Genomic DNA, 21106 nt, shown 5'->3' with positions numbered 1-21106 from the left:
TCTCATCCTGACAATGTGGGACTAACCATCTTACTACAGGTCCTAGGAGCAGTCCTGATGTTTACAAAGATCGCGCTGACTGACATCTTACACAGTAGAGCAATCCCTCAGACCATATATGGTCTAGGCCTGATGTCAACACTCCCTGTAGGTTTCACATATCTAACACACTTAGGCCTCACAGCAGAGGTATTCCTCAGGTTACACTGATCTTCCTGACTTAAACCCAAGGACACAGAGAGGTCTCAAAGTTACACAAACCCTCGTCACCCACACCTCAGTCAGCTGAGCCATCCCATGGGTTACACATGTCCCACTGGCCTGTACTAGACATCAACACTAAACCTAGCTTAAAGTTTTCAAGTTTAGACAGCAAAGCTATCCCTTAGGTTGCACATAATCCAATGGCCTATGCTATATGTTCTTAAGCTACACAGATCCAACAGGTTCATGCATCAGACAGCAGGCAGAGCCCTCTGTCAGGTTACACATGCCTTGATGAGCTGGGGTACACATTAGCATGACCCCCTATTTTACACAGATCTAACAGGCTCAGGCATCAGACAGCAGTCCTATCTATCAGGTTACACATGCCCTGATGAGCTGGCGTACACATTAGCATGACCTCTATGTTACACAGATCTAACAGGCTCAGGCATCAGACAGCAGTCCTATCTATCAGGTTACACATGCCCTGATGAGCAGGCGTACACATTAGCATGATCCCTATGTTACGCAGATCTAACAGGCTCAGGCATCAGACAGCAGATCTATCTATATCAGGATACACATGCCCTGGTGAGCTGGGGTACACATTAGCATGACCCCTATGTTACGCAGATCCAACAGGCTCAGGCATCAGACAGCAGATCTATCTATATAAGGAAACACATGCCCTGATGGGCTTGGGTACACATTAGCATGATTCCTGTGTTACGTAGATCCAACAGGCTCAGGCATCAGACAGCAGATCTATTTGTCAGGATAACGTGCCCTGATGAGCTGGGGTACACATTAGCATGATTCCTATGTTACGCAGATCTAACAGGCTCAGACATCAGAGCCCTCTGTCAGGTTTTACAAATCTTACTGGCCTCGTTGGATATTTGTGCTACATCTACTCTAGACAGATCCTACTGGAACAAAACTCATCACAGGAGAGATAGCCCCATGGTCACATAGCTCCCACTGACTCATGCAAGTGACACCAGAGCTATTGTCAAATCTGCACAGATCCTGTTGACTCACTCCTGAGGCTCCAGAGGATCTTTAAAGTGCACATATACCGTAGACTCACACTTGAAACAGCAGAGCTAGCTCTTAGATTACACATATTGTACTGACACATGCCGCTGGATTCAGAGAGATGTCAGAGCTATGCCTGTGTGTCATAACATGTATCGAGGGATGTTTTGTATCCTGAGCTGCTTGAAGGTGACAGACTGGTTTTCTTAAGTGTCAGCATGGCAGAATGAGCAATGTTACAGGAAGGCAAAGGGAGCACATGGGTGTAATTGGTCAGCTGAGCACATATCGTCAGAAGAGATCAGCCTTCAAAGAGCTTCTGAAGTTCTATGACGTCTTCCTATTTACGTGGGGCAGACAGCTCCTGCCAGCCTCTGATGGTGACCAGCAGATTATACTTTACAGAGTTTCTCAGATACCGGTGGCTCACGCTTTGCGCCACTGAGCTGCTCCCTGTCACAGAGGCTCCTAGACCAGGCCAAGGAGTGGCTCTTTGACACAGATGCCACTAGACCAGGCCACAGAGGAGCTCTTTGACAAACAGATGCCGCTAGACCAGGGCACGGAGGGGCTCTTTGACACACAGATGCCGCTAGACCAGGCCACAGAAGGGCTCTTTGACACACAGATGCCGCTAGACCAGGCCACAGAGGAGCTCTTTGACACACAGATGCTGCTAGACCAGGCCACGGAAGGGCTCTTTGACACACAGATGCCGCTAGACCAGGCCACAGAGGAGCTCTTTGACAAACAGATGCCGCTAGACCAGGGCACGGAGGGGCTCTTTGACACACAGATGCCGCTAGACCAGGCCACAGAAGGGCTCTTTGACACACAGATGCCGCTAGACCAGGCCACAGAGGAGCTCTTTGACACACAGATGCTGCTAGACCAGGCCACGGAAGGGCTCTTTGACACACAGATGCCGCTAGACCAGGCCACAGAGGGGCTCTTTGACACACAGATGCCGCTAGACCAGGCCACGGAGGCGCTCGTTGACACTCAGATGTCAATAGCCCAGGCCACGGAGGAGCTCTTTGACACTCAGATGTCAAAAGCCCAGGCCACGGAGGAGCTCTTTGACACACAGATGCTGCTAGACCAGGCCACAGGGGAGCTCTTTGACATACAGGTGCCGCTAGACCAGGCCACGGAGGAGCTCTTTGACACACAGATGCCGCTAGACTGGGCCACGGGGGTTCTTTGAGACACAGATGCCGCTAGGCCAGGCCACAGAGGGGCTCTTTGATACACAGATGTCGTTAGACCTGGCCATGGAGGGGCTCTTTGACACACAGATGCCAGTGGCCGGGCCATAGAACTGCTCTTTGACACACAGATGCCGCTAGACCAGGGCACGGAGGGGGTCTTTGAGACACAGATGCCGCTAGACTAGGGCATGGAGGAGCTCTTTGAAACACAGATGCTGCTAGACCACGGCACGGAGAGACTCTTTGAGACACAGATGCCACTAGACTAGGCCGTGGAGGGGCTCTTGAGACACAGATGCTGCTAGACCAGGCCACGGAGGAGCTCTTTGACACACAGATGCCACTAGACCAGGCTACAGAGGGGCTCTTTGAGACACAGATGTCACTAGACTAGGCCACGGATGGGCTCTTTGAGACACAGATGCTGCTAGACCAGGGCACGGAGGGCCTCTTTGACACACAGTTGCCAGTGGCTCGGGCCACAGAGGGACTCATTGACACTCAGGCCATAGAATTGCTCTTTGACACACAGATGCCGCTAGACCAGGGCACGGAGGGGCTCTTTAACACACAGTTGCCAGTAGCTCAGGACATGGAACCGCTCTTTGACATGCTGGTGCAAGCTCAGGCTTCAGGCCACTGAGCTGCTTGTGACACACAGATGTCAATGGCTCAGGCCAATGATATGTTCTTTGACAAACTTTTAATCAACAGCTACGTCTCTGGCTCTTTCATCATTGTTTGCGAGCTCTTGACAAGCAGTGAGACTGAGATCGTTCTTGACTTCCAGCCTGGTAGCCCAAAGAAAAACCAGAGGAAATACACGGTTCCAGGGAGGGCAACCCAACAAGGAGAAATCAGTATTTAATATTTGGAGCGTATTTGGACGCATTATCCTACCAGTAAAATGTAAGTTTGACATGACTCTTGTGTCATACATTTATAAAGTAGCCAACAGAGCTCTAGTGCAAGGAAGGAAATTAGCCCCAGTGCCCTGTACCTGCTGCACCAATGGAAGCTACACCCCTGCATGCATAGCTAAGGACTGCCTTGTTCAAAGAGGCTTTCTGCCGCTATCTCTGGGATTGTTAATTTCACATCAGCATAGGGATATGGCCCATCCCACCTGCACACCTCTCTGTCCCAAGGCAGAGAGGTGCACAGATAGAATAGGCCACATCACACCTTTCAAAAGGTATGCTAACTGCAAGCAAGGAAAGTGTGCCGTAGTACAAAGAACGCACTGCCCCCATTGGAGCCGCGAATGAGTGCTGCCGCCAGGACAGCAAATTCAAGTGAAATACGAAGCAGCTGTTTAAGAGCGTCTCCCTGTTTCACTGAGCAGGCGGCAACTCACCTGCCCTTCAAGGGAAATGAGAGATCTCCTTGCAGGTGTGTACTGTGTGAGGGCACCCGCCTGCAGGGAGAATGTCTGGGGGTCCATGGGACCCCCATTCTCACCCCCAGAGTGCTGTCTTTAGGAGGCAAACTGAAAATGTGCTACCTTTTTGTGGTGCCCTTTGGTGCACCTCCTAAAAGCATGCTTATCTCTGTGCCCACATCGGTAACATGGCACAGCCGCAGAGACTTATGACATGTGTGCCAGCACTATCAGTATTACACAAAGGGACGTACAAGAGTCTGTTGCCCCTTCTTCAATACCAAAGTGTCCAGGGGGTGCACAAAGTGAGAGCACATGCCGTTGTGCCCCTGGGGCACTTTTGGTAATAAAGCCAGAGGTGTTCTTCAAGCTTAGGATCTCTCCTAATGGCTCATTCGTTTCTGCATTCTTTTCTCCAATTTAGACTCCACCCTATACTCGTCAATCATTGTGCAAAATGCGCATTTACGTTTGACATTATATTTACTGTGTCCCTGTGGTAGGCTACTGTACACAAGCGTATATAGAAACTGATTCTGAGAACTAGTATAGGGGTTTTATACTGTAAGTTTTATTCTCTGTTGTATTTTCACAGAACATTCACTTTGTTCGGTCTTTATACTTTTCTAGGTCTGTTTGGTTCTTCCTGGTATTGGTTCTAATTACATTCTTCTTTCTTCCTTAGGTTCTTTTGCCGGTCTTGTCCTGATGGTGGGAAAGCGGACTTCACGCTCGGATTCCGGGAGCATGGAGGAAAGAAAGAAAGGGTAAGTCCTTCTGAGGGTCGGGGAGTTATTATTGTGCTCAAAAATGGGGAAAAAGGGAGCAAGCAGGGGGGGTCGGTGGGGTGTGTCACAGTGAAAGGGTTGGGGTTCTTTTGGTGACTGTACACTTCCTTAATCTCTTCCCTCCTTTCCTTTTGTGACTCAGTGCCCCTCTTTCCCGTTTCTCCCGCCTCCCTGGTTCCCCTCCCAGTGCTCTCCGTTCCCCGTGACCCTCTCGTCCCTAGGAGGGACCGTACCTTCCAAAGCCACGACCCTCCGGGGCCGTGGCGGGAATCTTGCGTCTTCGGTGTCTTTCCGGCCTCCAGCGTCCGGTCACCCGTTCCGTTGAAGGGGTCCTGTGTCTTCAGGGGTTCCGTCTCCTGCGCGTCTTCTTCTGCGGTCGGCGTCCTCTCTGTGGCGTTCCGAATGTCCGAATCGTTGTCCGTCGTCTGTTTAACTCCCTGAACCAGGAAGTTGACGCTGCTGGCGCGGCGTAGCGTCCCCTCGTTGCCAGGGAAGCGCAGCGTCGTATCCATGCAGCCGGCGGAATGATGGCGGATCCGAGGTATCAGAGACGTGGTCTCCGAGACCCGTCTACACTCCCCTTCCCATGAACAGGACTGCTCGAGTACCGAGGAGGAAGAGGGAGGAAACCGTGAGAGGTAGTCGGCGGCACCCTGTTGGGAGCCAGGAACGTGGCGTACCTGGAATGTAAATGGTTGAAGCTCTAGGAACCATCGCAATATTCGAGAGTTAGAGTCTTTGTGGGAGGCGAGCCACGTGAGAGGGGCATGGTCTGTGTAGAGGACAAAGGATCTACCCAAAAGATAATATTGCAGGGATTCAATCGCCCATTTAATGGCGAGACATTCTTTTTCAATAGTAGGGTAGTGGGTCTCCCTAGGAAACAGTTTTCTACTTATGAAGACCACAGGGTGGTCGAACCCCACATCATCGGGCTGACTGAGTACAGCCCCGAGACCAACGTCTGAGGCATCAGTATAAAGGTGAAAGGTGTTTGAAAAATCAGGACATTTTAATATTGGGTCTTTGGTAAGGGATTGTTTTAAACATTCAAAACTACAGTTTTGGATTTCGGTGAATTGTGTGAGTTTCGTGGGGTTATGTTTAGTCAATAGGTCAGTCAGAGGAGCTGCAATGGTCGAATAATTGGGGATGAATCGTCGATAATACCACACTAAGCCTAGGAATGACCGTAAATCTTTCTTCGTTTTGGGTTTCGCTGCTTGGAGTATAGCCTCCACTTTAGTTTTCTGAGGTTGGAGAGTGCCGTTCCCTATTATGTACCCGAGGTATGAGATTTCAGTGTTCCCTAATATACACTTCTTAGGGTTGGCTGTTAATCCGGCCTCTGTTAACGCCGAAAAGATCTCATGAAGATGGCGTAAGTGATCGTGCCAGGTCTCACTAAAGATAACAATGTCATCTAGGTATGCTGCGGTAAAGGTCTGATATGGTTTTAAGATTTGATCCATCAGGCGCTGAAATGTCGCGGGGGCGCAGTGAAGACCAAAAGGTAAAACTGTGAATTGATAGAGACCGGACGAGGTTGAGAAGGCTGTTTTTTCCTTTGCGTCCGGGTGAAGCTGAATCTGCCAATACCCCTTGGTCAAGTCAAGAGTGGATAAGTATCGAGCCTTCCCTAACTTTTCCAAGATGTCGTCGACTCTGGGGATAGGGTATGTATCGAATAAAGAAATATCATTAAGTTTGCAAAAATCGATACAAAATCTAATGGACCCGTCAGGTTTTGGGACCAGTACTACAGGGGAATTCCAAGGACTGGTAGAGGGCTCAATGACACCTAGTGCTAAAAAAATTTTGATTTCGTCTTCGATTATGGGCTTTCGAGCTTCAGGTATGCGATAAGGACGAAGACGCACTATGTGTCCTATAGGGGTTTTAATATCGTGGCGGATCAGAGTAGTTTTACCCGGTTTTTCTGAAAAGAAACAGGGATGTTGTTCTATAAGTGAATATAGTTGATTTTTCTCAGTGTCGGTGAGGGTCCTATTAATAACGGGTTTTTCATCGGGATTTGTTGGTCTTAGCGGGTACAGGTCTATTTCAAGTTCTTTGCATGGTGAGACAAAACAACCAGTGGCTGTTTGTCCCTCTGCCTCCTCTGTAGATCTCCATGATTTTAATAAATTTATATGGTAAATCTGGGTTTTTCTCGGGTGGGTGTTTACCTCTACGAGGTAGGTAACCAGAGAGACTGCTCTTACTACCCTATAGGGGCCTTGCCACTTAGCGATTAGTTTATGGTCAGATGTGGGCCGCATTATGAGGACCTGATCATCTGGGAGGAAAGAGCGTAGTTTGCTTCCCTTGTCATAGTAAGTTTTTTGTTGGGTTTGAGCCGTCGCTAAATGTTTATGGACATCTTCCCACAGGTTTTGTAATTGACTTTTTAATTGGTGGACATATTCAAGCAGGGGTTTCCCTTCCTCCTGTTCCTCCTCCCATGTCTCAGCGGCCATGTCTAAGAGACAACGCAGTTGTCTCCCGAATACTAATTCAAAAGGGCTGTGTCCCGTAGAGGACTGTTCGTGTGTTCGTATGGCATACAGGACCAAGGGTAGTTTCTGATCCCAGTCGCGACCGGACTCATCTATAGTTTTCCGCAACAATGTCTTAATAGTACGATTATATCGTTCTACCAACCCGTCTGTCTGGGGGTGGTAGACCGAAGTCTTTAGCTGAGTGATTCCCAAAATCTGACATATTTGTTTCATGAGCTTTGACATAAAGGGCGTACCCTGATCTGTCAGGATTTCCTGGGGAAAACCTGTTCTGGAAAAAACTGTTATCATGACTTGTGCTACTGTTTTTGTTGTCATACTGGACAAGGGAATGGCTTCGGGATATCTAGTCGCGTAGTCAACTATAACTAGAATGTAGGTGTGTCCTTTAGAGGAGGGAAGCAAAGGACCAACTAGGTCCATACCCACCCTGCTAAAAGGGATATCAATGATGGGTAACGGGTATAGAGGTGCTTTCCGGGGCATTCCTGGTTCAGTTAACTGGCATCTAGGACATTGGGAGCAATATTTTCTTATCTGGACATAGACCCCGGGCCCATAAAATCTACGCATGAGATATTCTTCAGTTTTTTCCCGGCCATAATGGCCTCCCCCGGGTTGGTTATGGGCCAGAAACAATACTTGGACCCTATATGGTTCCGGGACTACTAACTGCTGCTTAGTTTCTCCCGTGACAGTCGTGGTTATGCGATAAAGGAGGTTTTTCTTGACAAGAAAATAAGGACCCACCTCATTGGTGATCTCTGTTTTGGCTGAGCTCCATGCGTGGGAAAGGGTAGGATCTTCTCTCTGACTGGTCCGAAAGGACATGGGCGTGCTGCTAATTTCTGCCACTATCTTAGGGTCCCCCTTAGTCCCTCGGGTTTCGTGATATCGAGCTTTTTCGTGTCTTTTCTCTGTTCGAGTGAGTTTCTTCCGGTTGGGAGGGCTTTCAATGGTGACATTGGAGAAAGGGGCTTCGGCCCACCAGTCTGGGAGTATGTTATGGACGCGTGTCTGGTCTAGGAGATTGTAGAATTGGACATAGTCAATACCTATAATGCAATCTTCGATTAGGTGGTCCATAACCCCTATTGGGACCAGATCCTGAAAGGGCCCCCATTCTACTTTGACCACTGAAAGGGGATAATTTCCTTTGTCTCCATGTATACAACAGATAGAGACCCACTGATCTGTGGCTAGGGTGTTAAGTTTGATTAGGTCTTTCCGGATTACTGATTGGCTACATCCCGAGTCGATTAATGCAGAGATGGCCTGTCCATTTATCTTAACAGTATATTTAAACTTCTCATTCCCTTTTCCCGTACAGAGCACCATACGACGAGTGACCCCGATTTCCATGGGTTCTGGGCCTTCTGGCTTCCTAGGACATATCCTTGCAATATGACCCCATTCTCCGCAGTGGAAGCATTGTGGGGACTGCATAGGGTGATGTTCCACTGGTTTAGGGAACCGGACTTCTTGCGGAATGTATCTGGTCACAGGTTTTGGTGGAGGTGTGGGGTTCTTTTGGAAGGGCCTTGGTGATAAGGGTTTGATTTCTGTGGAGCGATGGTAAGCGCAGGCTAGGTCGATAGCGACCTCAGTGTCCACCTTTGGGTGTTGCCGGATCCAGTTCTTAGTACTAGGGGGTAAGGAATCCAAATATTGTTCCAAGATAATAGTCGTAATGACATCCTCCCGGGTGGTCCCTATGGGACCCAGCCACTTCAAAGCCAAGTCCTTCACCCGGAAGTAGAAGGAGCGAGGGTCTTCGTTCGTACTCCACTTTATTTTTCGGAACTTTAACCAATAGTATTCCGTATCATGGCCTACACGTGCAAGAATACTTTTTTTTATATCTTTATAAGGGGTAGTACCGTCCGGATTGGCGGATTGATAGGCTGTCTGTAGGAATCCAGTAAGTAGGGGGGCCACATACTGACCCCATCGGTCCTCAGGCCATTGAGCGGATGAGGCTACCCGCTCAAAGTTGGTGAAAAAAGAGTCTGTGTCCTCGCCTTCCTGATATTTCTGTAGGACCGAGCTAGGGACGTTTGGATGTACTTTACTGGCCGCTATTGTATCGGTCAACTTTGGTAATGCGGTTTCATGTACCAATTGATTACTGGCTCAAATCGTAGCCTGACTCTTTAGGGCCGATTGTAAAGCTTCCCTGTCCTCCTTAGCCTCTCTTTGATGTGCTTCCCACACCAACTGCAGATGCCTTTGTCCTTCTGCGAGTTGTTTAATCATGTCCTCCAGTGTTGGAGATTCGCTCATGATGGATACCGCTCGTTAGCCTATCCAGGCAATAGGGATCCCACTTCTGACACCACTGTGGTAGGCTACTGTACACAAGCGTATATAGAAACTGATTCTGAGAACTAGTATAGGGGTTTTATACTGTAAGTTTTATTCTCTGTTGTATTTTCACAGAACATTCACTTTGTTCGGTCTTTATACTTTTCTAGGTCTGTTTGGTTCTTCCTGGTATTGGTTTTAATTACATTCTTCTTTCTTCCTTAGGTTCTTCTGCCGGTCTTGTCCTGATGGTGGGAAAGCGGACTTCACGCTCGGATTCTGGGAGCATGGAGGAAAGAAAGAAAGGGTAAGACCTTCTGAGGGTCGGGGAGTTATTATTGTGCTCAAAAATGGGGAAAAAGGGAGCAAGCAGGGGGGGTCGGTGGGGTGTGTCACAGTGAAAGGGTTGGGGTTCTTTTGGTGACTGTACACTTCCTTAATCTCTTCCCTCCTTTCCTTTTGTGACTCAGTGCCCCTCTTTCCCGTTTCTCCCACCTCCCTGGTTCCCCTCCCCAGTGCTCTCCATTCCCCGTGACCCTCTCGTCCCTAGGAGGGACCGTACCTTCCAAAGCCACGACCCTCCGGGGCCGTGGCGGGAATCTCGCGTCTTCGGTGTCTTTCCGGCCTCCAGCATCCGGTCACCCGTTCCGTTGAAGGGGTCCTGTGTCTTCAGGGGTTCCGTCTCCTGCGCGTCTTCTCCTGCGGTCGGCTTCCTCTCTGTGGCGTTCCGAACGTCCGAATCGTTGTCCGTCGTCTGTTTAACTCCCTGAACTAGGAAGTTGACGCTGCTGCCGCGGCGTAGCATCCCCTCGTTGCCAGGGAAGCGCAGCGTGGTATCAATGCAGCCGGCAGAATGATGGCGGATCCGAGTTATCAGAGAAGCGGTCTCCGAGACCCGTCTACAGTCCCTTAATAAAATTAATATGTGCGCATAATTAGACGTAATAATGCAATGGAATCATTGAAAACTGAAGCTCTATAAACGTGCCTACTAATGTTCAGTTAAAATGCTGACATCAATTCAATATTCACGGTTTATATTTACACTGTAAGTTGTATTCATTGAAGTAAAATGTACTCCTCTTCAGGTTTCTAGTTTATTCTTGAAGTTAACAAGTGCCTGTATTGCCACGTATTTGAAGTGCTCATTAATGGGCGTCTGTAAGAGCCCCTAGCGCATCTTTGTGCCACATAAGCATTATTTTTTTTTACGGTAATGTGGCCCAACAAGGCCAAAATCCCAGCGCCATATTTACAAAGTGATGCAATGCATGCATTGCACCACTTTGTAACCCTTTGCACCACATTATGCCTGCATCAGGCATAATGTATGCAAAGGGGGCGTTCCTCCATTAGGGGGGGCACCAAAAATATTCTGCATAGAAATCTAAGAGATTTCTTTGCGTAATTTTTTCCGGCATTTTTAATGCCTGCTCAGAGCAGGCGTTAAAAGGAGGCACACCATTGATTACAATGAGCCTCAATGAGCTTTGCAGGATTAGCGTCAAACCTTTTGATGCTAATCCTGCAAAGCTCTGGGCTAGCTTAAAAAATTCTGACGTTAGTTCCCTAACTACTGCCATGGTGCACCGTAATTTAAATACAGCACACTCATGGTGGCGTTAGGGGGGGCGCTAAGGGGCGCAAGAAAAATGGCTTTAATTTTCTTAAATATGCCCCTACATTTTTTGTCAAAGTCACGCTAACTTAAACGTACTAAAGGCCTTGATTCTGAAAATAAGTTTTGCTTGGATAGAGAGTTCTTTTTCTTTGCAGGTGCATGTCAAAGCTTCCTTAGATGTAGGAAATGAGTTTGGTTTTATGTATCAGTTTCACTGATAGGACGGCCTGAGAGGAGAAATCCTGGTACAAGACGTGAAGATTTAATGAGCAGCTGAAGTCTCCTATTCATCCCGTATGAGGAACATGGGATGTTCAAGGTTACAGTAACTGTCCGAGTTCTGTGAGATGGGAAATTTAGGAGATGATGTAATGAAAGCGATGGTTCCTGGAGGAGAGGAAAAGATAACATTGATGTTGAAGGTTCTTTTTGTTCTAATGAATGTTTACGCTGTTAGATGTACAGCAGATTCCCTTAGACTTCGAGGGGTACAGACCTCCCTGCTCCCCTTATTCTTGCAAGTGTGAAGCTTCATGCTAAAGACTATCGGGCATATGTAAGGTATGTAAGCGCCACTTGTGCCATTTTAATACCATTTTAATACCACATTAGCGTCATTTGTTTATGCTAATGTGGCATTAGAATGCTGTGCCAGGCATAATGCCCTAGGGGGGCATACATAAGAGCCCCTAGCGCCACCTTAGTGCTGGTATAGCATCATTATTTTGACACTAAGGTGGCGCTAAAGTGGCATTTTCCCCGCTCCATATTCACAAAGTGTCAAAATGCATGCATTGCGCCACTTTGTAAACCCTTGCCCCACAGTATGCCCGTGCCAGGCATAATGTATGCAAGGGGAGCGTTCCCCAGTTAGGGAGGCTGAAAAAAGGGTGCAAGGTACTCTCTGAGATATCCTTACGCCTTTGTTTCCGGCACTTTTAACACCGCCTTCAGCCGGCACTGAAAGGGGGCATACAATTTTTTATAATTGGCCCCTATGTACTCTGCAGGAGTAGCGCCAAATTGTGGCGCTACTCCTGCAAAGTACACCAATAGCGTAAACAAATGGTGCTATTGCCCCCTCCCCTGCACCATGGTGCATACAAGGTGGCATTAGGGGGGTGCTAAGGGGCGCGAGGAAAGTGGCGCTGCACTGGGTGCGACAACACTTTTTTAAAATCAGCCCTTATTCTTTTTTTCTAGAGGAGTTCTACCGAAGCTTTGCTGACGCCCTCTCGCATTTCCCAAGTTTCCTTAAGATTTCATCCCAAACAGTCTCATTCCTGACTCTGAACTCTGACTAGATTATTTTAGAATTATTTTGTCTTTAGAAGAGGGGGCGCGGGTTTCTTTATGGAACACCTTTTTCTGATTCTCAGTTTCTCTTGCTGTGTTTGGTATTACTTTGTATCTTAATGGAATGAGACTAAACCACTTGTGATATTTCAGCTACAGCTGTAAATCTGTAACGTTTTCAATATTTTCCTAACATGCATATATCTTGGAATGATTAATGACTGGAAATAAATTACTTAACTTCAGTTATTTATTCTTGATACTCTTTGGGAGTCCAAATGGGTTTCACGGAAATCTAAATTGATTAATATTATTGATTCCTTAGTGTCTCTGTCAACTTAAAAAAGACCCGTCAGGTGAGAGATTGTAAACCACGCTTGTGCGCTCTCATGTCACAGCAGCATATAATGCTATTTTATGACATCTGCCGACTGTCAGCTGTGCTCTTGGTCTATGACCCCTGTTTGAGGTTGCAGCACTGTGGCCAGCGGCGGCTCCTCCGCTATGGCAGAGGAGCGTCACACCGCCGGCAGCAGCAGCTGCAAACTGAAAAATAAAACAATAATAAAAAAGGTTTCTTATTGTTTTTTTCCAAGGGGCGGGGTCAAGGGTGATGACAGGCAGGCAGGGGGTGTGGTGTGCACTCCCCTCAGTGCGCATGTGTGTTTGGCCGGCCATCTCAAGACGGCCAAACACACATGCACTTAGCCCTCTCTAACCCCAGCTGTGTTGTGGGGTTGGAGAGAGCAGGCACAGGCTCCCAGTCTGCTTGGGAGTGCAAAGCCAGGGTGCCCAGGCCAATCCTGACGCTGCTCTCATGCTGCCAGCAGCATGAGAGCAGCATTACAACTGGCTGCAGTGAGTGAAGCCAAAAGAGCGGTGCAGCGGCAGCGATGCGGTGATGTGGCAGGCGAGGTATGTTTTTTTACATTTTAATATCTAATTTTGTTGTCTTTGTTTTGTGCCCCCGGCCCCGCCACTTTGCCCCGACAGGAGCCACCCCTGCCTGTGACATATGTAAATGTACCCCACTGAACTACCAAACCATGTAACATATTAATTGCAACTTACATACTCCATGCTAGTAGCCTCCTACAACCCCTTCACAAAGCAGACAACCCGAGCCACGTTTATGGTATTTTGGAGTAAAGTGCCTTTTAATCGCAACACATATTTAGTTGCTATAAATCTTCCAACCTAAAGCTTAATTAGCGAAAATGTTGGACAATGGTTTTTAAAATTACACTTATGGACAGAATGCTTAGCAATGTTAGGTGACTTCTACTTACAAATTGTAGCACAAATGAATGATTGTTAGCACCATCCAATTAGCAAACATTTATTACATTTAGATGATAATATGGCCTTCTGAGTTAAACAGTCATCACTGACATTTGTGTGATCTACAGGTCACACATCTGAATACGGACAAGGCCAACTCAGCCTTTCATCCTTCTGACATAAGTTACAGCATAACATTAAGAGTCATAATTATACTTTTTGGTGCAAAACTGCACTAATACAGTTTTGCACCAAAAAGTTTAGCACCGACTTGCACCATTCCTGAGAACCAGCCGGGCACTATATTTATGGAATGGTGCAAGCCGGTGCAAAGGGTGGGCTAGCGTAAAAAAAAAATGACCTTAGCAGAGTGGGGCTGGCGGTATGGGGGAGGGGGTTTTGCACCAAAAATCAACGTCAGGCTGGTTAGTGTAAAAAAAGATGACCCTAACCAGCCTAGCATCATTTTTCTGACGCCAAACCATCCATACCACATGACTCCTGTCTTAGAAAAGACAGGAGTCATGTCCACCACCCCAATGGCTAGCACAGGTGTCCAGTGTTCCCTGGGCATGGCCACTGCACTCTGTGCCATGCAGGGGGCCCCAAGTTGGGCCCCCAATGGCACTTTAATAAAAAAAAAAAAATGACTTACCTAAACTTACCCTTCTTACCTGGGATGCGGTGCCCCATCCTCCGATGTCCCTCTGGTGTGGGTGGGGGTGTTCCTGGGGCTTGAGGACGACACCTGTGGACCCATTTCATGGTGTCTAGCCATGGAAATTGGTCCACAGGTCCCTTAACGCCTGGTCTGACCCAGGCGTTAAATAATGGTGCAAAGTAAGCTTTGACCCATTATTTACCCCTCCTCCCACATGTGGTCATTTTAGCACGGAGGATAAATATGGAGCAATGGGTTTAGCACCATTCTTTAGATGGTAACGCCTACCTTGCATCTCATTGATGCAAGGTAGGTTCATGCATCTAAAAAAATTGTGCAAACTCCAATGTTTTAATGTTAGACTGGTCTAACGTCAAAATTTAAATATGGAGTTAGTTTTGCACTGATTTTGCGTACATAAATGACTCTAATTTGGCACAAATGGGGTATAAATATGCCCCTAAATTTGGTGAGAGTAAAAAATATTATTCAAAATGCCTAGAAATGACAAATGTATACATTAGGAGCTGTATAAAAATAAGTTATTATACATTTCTTAGGGTGAAACGTAAGCTGTGGGAGGTGGTTAGGATTCCATGTTGGAAAGAAGTGGGCCCAGTTCACCTCTTGTTTCCAGCAGAGGGGATCGGACAGTGTCTATAACCCCTCCCTGGTTCTTGCAGGAACCAGCTTTGGTTCAGGGGCAATGGTGCAAGCCTGTGACATGGGTAAGCCTTCTGTGGCCGGGAAAACAATGCTTCACAAGCTTGGTATCTGTTTGAAACAATACCCTGGGGGACACAATGTTGATCCTCGGGCATGCGTCATGTCAGTAGCTAAGCCTCATTCAAGCAATCCATCCAGCACCTTTTTTTGTGTTTCACACTATGTTGACGGTGATTATAGCCCTGCACAGCAAGGATCTGGGGCGTTTTTTAAATGATACACAGTGCTCCCTTGTGGTGTTCCTTTTCTTTAAACCGTATATATGTTTGTTATGATACCTGCTGGGGGTGAATATTTTACTTCAACAGCTGTTATGCTATTACACAAACATCCACAAGGTTGTTGTGCAAGGGTGCACCTAGGCAAACAGGTTTTATAATTATATATCAGTCTTTAAAGCTGCATCTGCTGCACTGTAGAGATGTGATGAGCAATAGATAATTGCATATTGAGGGCATGATTTGGGCATTATCCTGAGCAGAGGTATAAATAAGTCCATGTTTTATCGAGGAGATGAGTGTAGGTGAATGAACCGAGTGGTAATTACCAGAGCTGTGTGAGTTTTGGGGATTTTCAGGATAGAATTTAGTGGGTGCATCAGTTATCAAGATCCTACCGTTGAAAGGGCCTGGGTGCTGTCAGACAAGGGCCTGGTTTAGATCTTGTTGGACAAGTTACTCCATCACAAATGTCGCGTATATCCCATCCTCCATATTGTGATCTCTATAAGATATAACAGAATTGTAATACGGCAGACGGAATACCCGTCACTATTGTGAGAGAGAATTCCCCTCCGCCAAGACCTAAATCGGGTCCAAAGAGTGCCTACTCATGCTGCAACTTGAACTGCACGGCTTTGAGTGAGGAGGTCTCCTTAGGTGGCAGACATATATAGATTATTCGTAATTTGGAATCAAACTGTGTAAACTATAGTTATTAACATGGAGTCACAAGTGAAACATGCGTCATTAAAGGACAATGGGCCTGATTTATAACATGGCGGATGGATTGCTCCATCACAACGGTGACAGATATTGTGTCCGCCTAAATATAATCCCATTCTATTCTATGGGATTTAGATTTCGCAGACGGGATATCCGTCACCATTGTGATGGAGTAACCCGTCCGCCACATTCGAAGCCAAGCCTAATAAATTAAGACATAAAACAAAAGCACTGCAAAGAGTTTTCAGCTTTGAAGATAAAAACTCTTCTCTGATTTTTGATTCCAACATTTCACCATAGCTGAGCTGCTATCATGGTTCATTCTTTGATGACAAAGTGAGAAGCCTTTTTGTTTTCCTGAAACACAACCATCACTTCAAACAATTTAAAAATAAGTGCCAAAGAGTGACAACAAAACACTTACCTACCATGGAACACATGCTTCACAACTGGCTGAACTATTTTGCAGTTATGTTTTTAAAACACAACTAGGGTACGAGTAAATTGGCTGCGTGTATGAAGCAGTGGGATCCGCAATGCTCATAGCCAATCAGCCTCCTCTCTGTAAGAATCACTACTGCTGTCACCCAATGGGACTCTGGAGCACCTTCTGAGAGTTTCCTTTGGTGGCTGTCAGCCTGTACTCATGGAGCCTCTTCTTGAAGCTCGCTGAGGCGGAGCCTCACAGCATCCTGTCTGAGTGACCTCCCTGAGCGTCCAGCCACCCAGAGGGGCCACACTTTCATCAGATGTCCGTGGGGCATGGTGAGAACGCCCACAGTGGTGGCTGTGATACTCATGAATCTCCTTTTTACAATTCTGTTTCATTGTTCATTATCCTAATCATTGCAGCCCATGCAACTCACAGAAGTCTGCAGTCTTGTTAATAAAACCTATTAAAAACTTTGCTGCATCTCCTTCACTGCCTGTGTTTGCTTGAATCATGTTATTCATGTGAGAAAGGGGTAACCTCCGTTGAACCACAACCTCCCTGAGATGTCGCACTCTTGAGTCCATGCTTAAAGGCCACCAAAAATCACCTTTTACTGTTTGGGTCTTTGGTGAGGTACTGCTTGTGAGCAGGGAGAGTTGGGCTGACAGTTGCGACTTGTTGTAGGATTGGCCTAGTCGCTTACAAACAAAAGTGCTGTCATCCCTAAACAAGCAGTCTTGCCTAGAACAAGAGTCCAACTATGGCACAAGGTCATTGGCTGTTGCGCGCTCATCCTCAGCTACCAATGACAATGCAAGACTCCCGAGTCTGACCAATCTGGGACTGACTCCAACTCAGTGTTAGCTGCCGCCAAGAGGATTCACCCCCACCCACCCTAACCGGTCTGCCACAGTTATGCTGCGCTGTGAGCCTGCACACCAGGCTGTACTTAAATCCAGGGGGCAACCACTGTAGGAAAGTACCATTGTGCCTGGCATGTTACCCCCATTTTTACTTGTGTGTCAGTTTGTTTTTCCTGTCTCACTGGGATCCTGCTAGCCAGGACCCCAGTGCTCATAGTTGTGGCCTGAATGTGTGCTCCCTGTGTGGTGCCTAACAGTGTCACTGAGGCTCTGCATGCTTATGCTCTCTCTGCTTTAAAATTGTCACTGCAGGCTAGTGACCATTTTCACCAATTCTAATTGGCACACTGGAACACCCCTATAATTCCCTAGTATATGGTACCTAGGTACCCAGGGTATTGGGGTTCCAGGAGATCCCTATGGGCTGCAGCATTTTTTTGCCACCCAGAGGGAGCTCAGACAAATCTTTACACAGGCTGCCCCTGCAGCCTGAGTGAAATAACGCACACGTTATTTCACAGCCTTTTTACACTGCACTTAAGTAACTTATAAGTCACTGATATGTCTAGCCTTCACTTAGTGAAGGTTAGGTGCATTGTTACTAAGTGTGTGGGCACCCTGGCACTAGCCAAGGTGCCCCCACATAGTTCAGGGCAATTTCCCCGAACTTTCTGAATGCGGGGACACGATTACACGTGTGCACTACATATAGGTCAATACCTATATGTAGCTTCACAATGGTAACTCCGAATATGGCCATGTAACATGTCTAAGATCATGGAATTGTCCCACCATTCCAAATCTGGTCTTGGGGTACCTATCCCATGCATCCCCGGGGCTCCAGCATGGATCCCGGGTACTGCCAAACCAGCTCTCTGGGGTTTTCACTGCAGCTACTGCTGCTGCCAACCCACAGACAGGCTTCTGCCCTCCTCGGGTCTGGGCGGCCCAGTCCCAGGAAGGCAGAACAAAGAATTTCCTCTGAGAGAGGGTGTTACACCCTCTCCCTTTGGAAATAGTTGTGAAGGGTGGCGGAGGAGTAGGCTCCCCCAGCCTCTGGAAATGCTTTGAATCTGTGCCCTCCTTGCATAAGCCAGTCTACACTGGTTCAGGGATCCCCCAGCCCCTGCTCTGGCATGAAACTGAACAAAGGAAAGGGGGGTGACCACTCCCCTGTCCATCACCACCCCAGGGGTGGTGCCCAGAGCTCCTCCAGTGTGTCCCAGACCTCTGCCATCTTGAATGCAGAGGTGTGAGGGCACAATGGAGACCTCTGAGTGGCCAGTGCCAGCAGGTGACGTCAGAGGCCCCTCCTGATAGGTGCTTACCTCTCTTGGTAGCCAATCCTCCACTGAGGGCTATTTAGGGTCTTTCCTGTGGGCTTCTCGTCAGATAACGACCTGCAAGAATTCACCAGAGTTCCTCTGCATCTCCCTCTTCGACTTCTGCCAAGGATCGACCGCTGACTGCTCCAGGACGCCTGCAAAACCGCAACAAAGTAGCAAGAAGACTACCAGTGACATTGTAGCTCCTAATCCTGCTGGCTTTCTCAACTGTTTCCTGGTGGCGCATGCTCTGAGGGCTGTCACCCTGCACTGGAAGCCAAGAAGAAATCTCCTGTGGGTTGAAGGAGTCTTCCCCCTGCTACTGCAGGCACCAAATGTCTGCTTCACTGGTCATCTGGGTCCCCTCTCATCGTGACGTGCGTGGTCCCTGGAACACAGGAGCTGGATCCATGTGACCACGACAGTCTAGTGGTCCTTCTGTCCAAGTTTGGTGGAGCTAAGTCCTTGCCTCCCCATGTCAAACAGTAATCCTGTGTACTGCATGAACTGCAGCTGCTAGGGCTTCTGTGCACTCTTGCAAGGATTCCTTCTTGCACAACACAGCCCAGGTCCCCAGCACACCGTGCTGCATTGCTCAACTTGCTGAGTTGATCTCCGGCTTCGTGGGACCCTCCTTTGTAGTGCTGAGACGACCGCCATGCTCAGATTACTTGAATGCCTGTTTAAGTGCTTCTGCTGGTGCTGCCTGCTTCTGCGTGGGCTCTCAGTGTTGCTGAGTTCCCCCTCTGTCTCCTCATCCAAGTGGCGACCTCCTGGTCCTTCCTCGGCCTGGGCAGCACCCATTATCTTCAACCACGACTCTTGCAGCTAGCAAGGTTTGTTTGCTGTCTTTCTGCATGGAAACAACTCTGCATCCTCCAGCACTCCGTGGGACAGCTTCAGACCAAAGGAGAAGTTCCTGGCAACTTCCGTTGCTGCAGAATCTTTGGCTTCTTCCACCCGGAAGCAGCCCTTTATCACCTTCATCCGGGCTTTAGTGGGCTCCTGCCCCCCCGGACACTTTTGTGACTCTTGGACTTGGTCCCCTTCCTTTACAGATCCTCAGGTCCAGGAATCCGTCTTCAGTGCTTAGCAGTCAGTTGTTACCTTTGCAGAATCCCCTATCTAGACCTTACTGTCTTTCTGGGGTAGTAGGGTAACTTTACTCCTACTTTTTAGGTTCTTGGGGTGGGGTATCTTGGACACTCTTAGTGTTTTCTTACACTCCTAGCGACCCTCTAGACACTACACTAGGCCTGGGGTCAATTCGTGGTTCGCATTCCACTTTCAGGGTATATGGTTTGTGTTGCCCCTATGCCTATTGTGTCCTAATGCATTCTATTGTGTTCTACAGTGTTTGCTCTAATTTTCTAAGTGTTTTACTTACCTGATTTTGGTCTGTGTGTGTATTTTGTGTATTTTACTTACCACCTACGGGAGTATATCCTCTGAGATACTTTTGGCATATTGTCACTAAAATAAAGTACCTTTATTTTGAGTAACTCTGAGCATTGTGTGTCTTATGATATAAGTGCTATATGATATAAGTGGTATAGTAGGAACTTTGTATGTCTCCTAGTTCAGCCAAAGCTGCTCTGCTCTGCTATAGCTACCTCTATCAGCCTAAGCTGCTAGAACACTACTAATCTACTAATAAGGGATAACTGGACCTGGCACAAGGTGGAAGTACCATCAGGTACCCACTATCAGCCAGGCCAGCCTCCTACAACCACCTCTTTTTCCCGCTGCAGGCGCCCATGCATATGAGGTGCCTTCCTTACATAGGGCACCCGTCTGTAACTGTAACTCCACAACTAGACAATCCTCTCCTTGTGAACCAGACAGATGAACTTTACAGAACTTGTACAATCAGAGAAAGGACTGACTAACTTCCACATGGACGTCATTTAGGGGGTCGCCAGGGATCACAGCTGCAACTCCTGGTGCTGCCTTTGCGACCCCTGCCTCAGAGCTGGCTAAACGTGCCAGGAGCACGGGGCAGCTTGTCCTAGTGGACGTCGGTTGGGGCTCAACTCTCTTCTTTCTGTCCATTTTTATTACACTAATAGTGAACAATAATAATATATTACTCACTATTAGTGTAATAAATATCAAGTCAAATTAGCTGGAATATCCCCTTCCGTGGAAGTTGAGGTAAATAAAAATGTTTTTAAATGTATGTTGTGTGTGTGCTTGCGGGTGAGAGTGTGTGTATGTGACAGAGATGATGTGTAAGTGTGATTTTGTGTGTGTGTGTGTGTGTATGTGTGTGAGTCTGGCTGTGTGAGTGAAAGTGGAGGGCAAAAGACGTTTGATGTGACTTCTGCTACACTTGACATTTTTGTGAATTGATGTCGAGGGCTCCATATCCTCAACAGTTTCTCATCTCCTCTGAGGCCCCATTCTGCATCTCTCTGGGCAGGTGTTTAGATCACAAGGAGTTGGGACCACATCATTCCTACCTTGTCACAAGACTGACTCTTGCTCTCTTCTGGATAACAGGAC

Source organism: Pleurodeles waltl, chromosome 8, assembly GCF_031143425.1.
Source record: "Pleurodeles waltl isolate 20211129_DDA chromosome 8, aPleWal1.hap1.20221129, whole genome shotgun sequence".
NCBI classification, from domain to species: Eukaryota; Metazoa; Chordata; class Amphibia; order Caudata; family Salamandridae; genus Pleurodeles; species Pleurodeles waltl.
Note: the sequence above shows the minus strand (reverse complement) of the source record.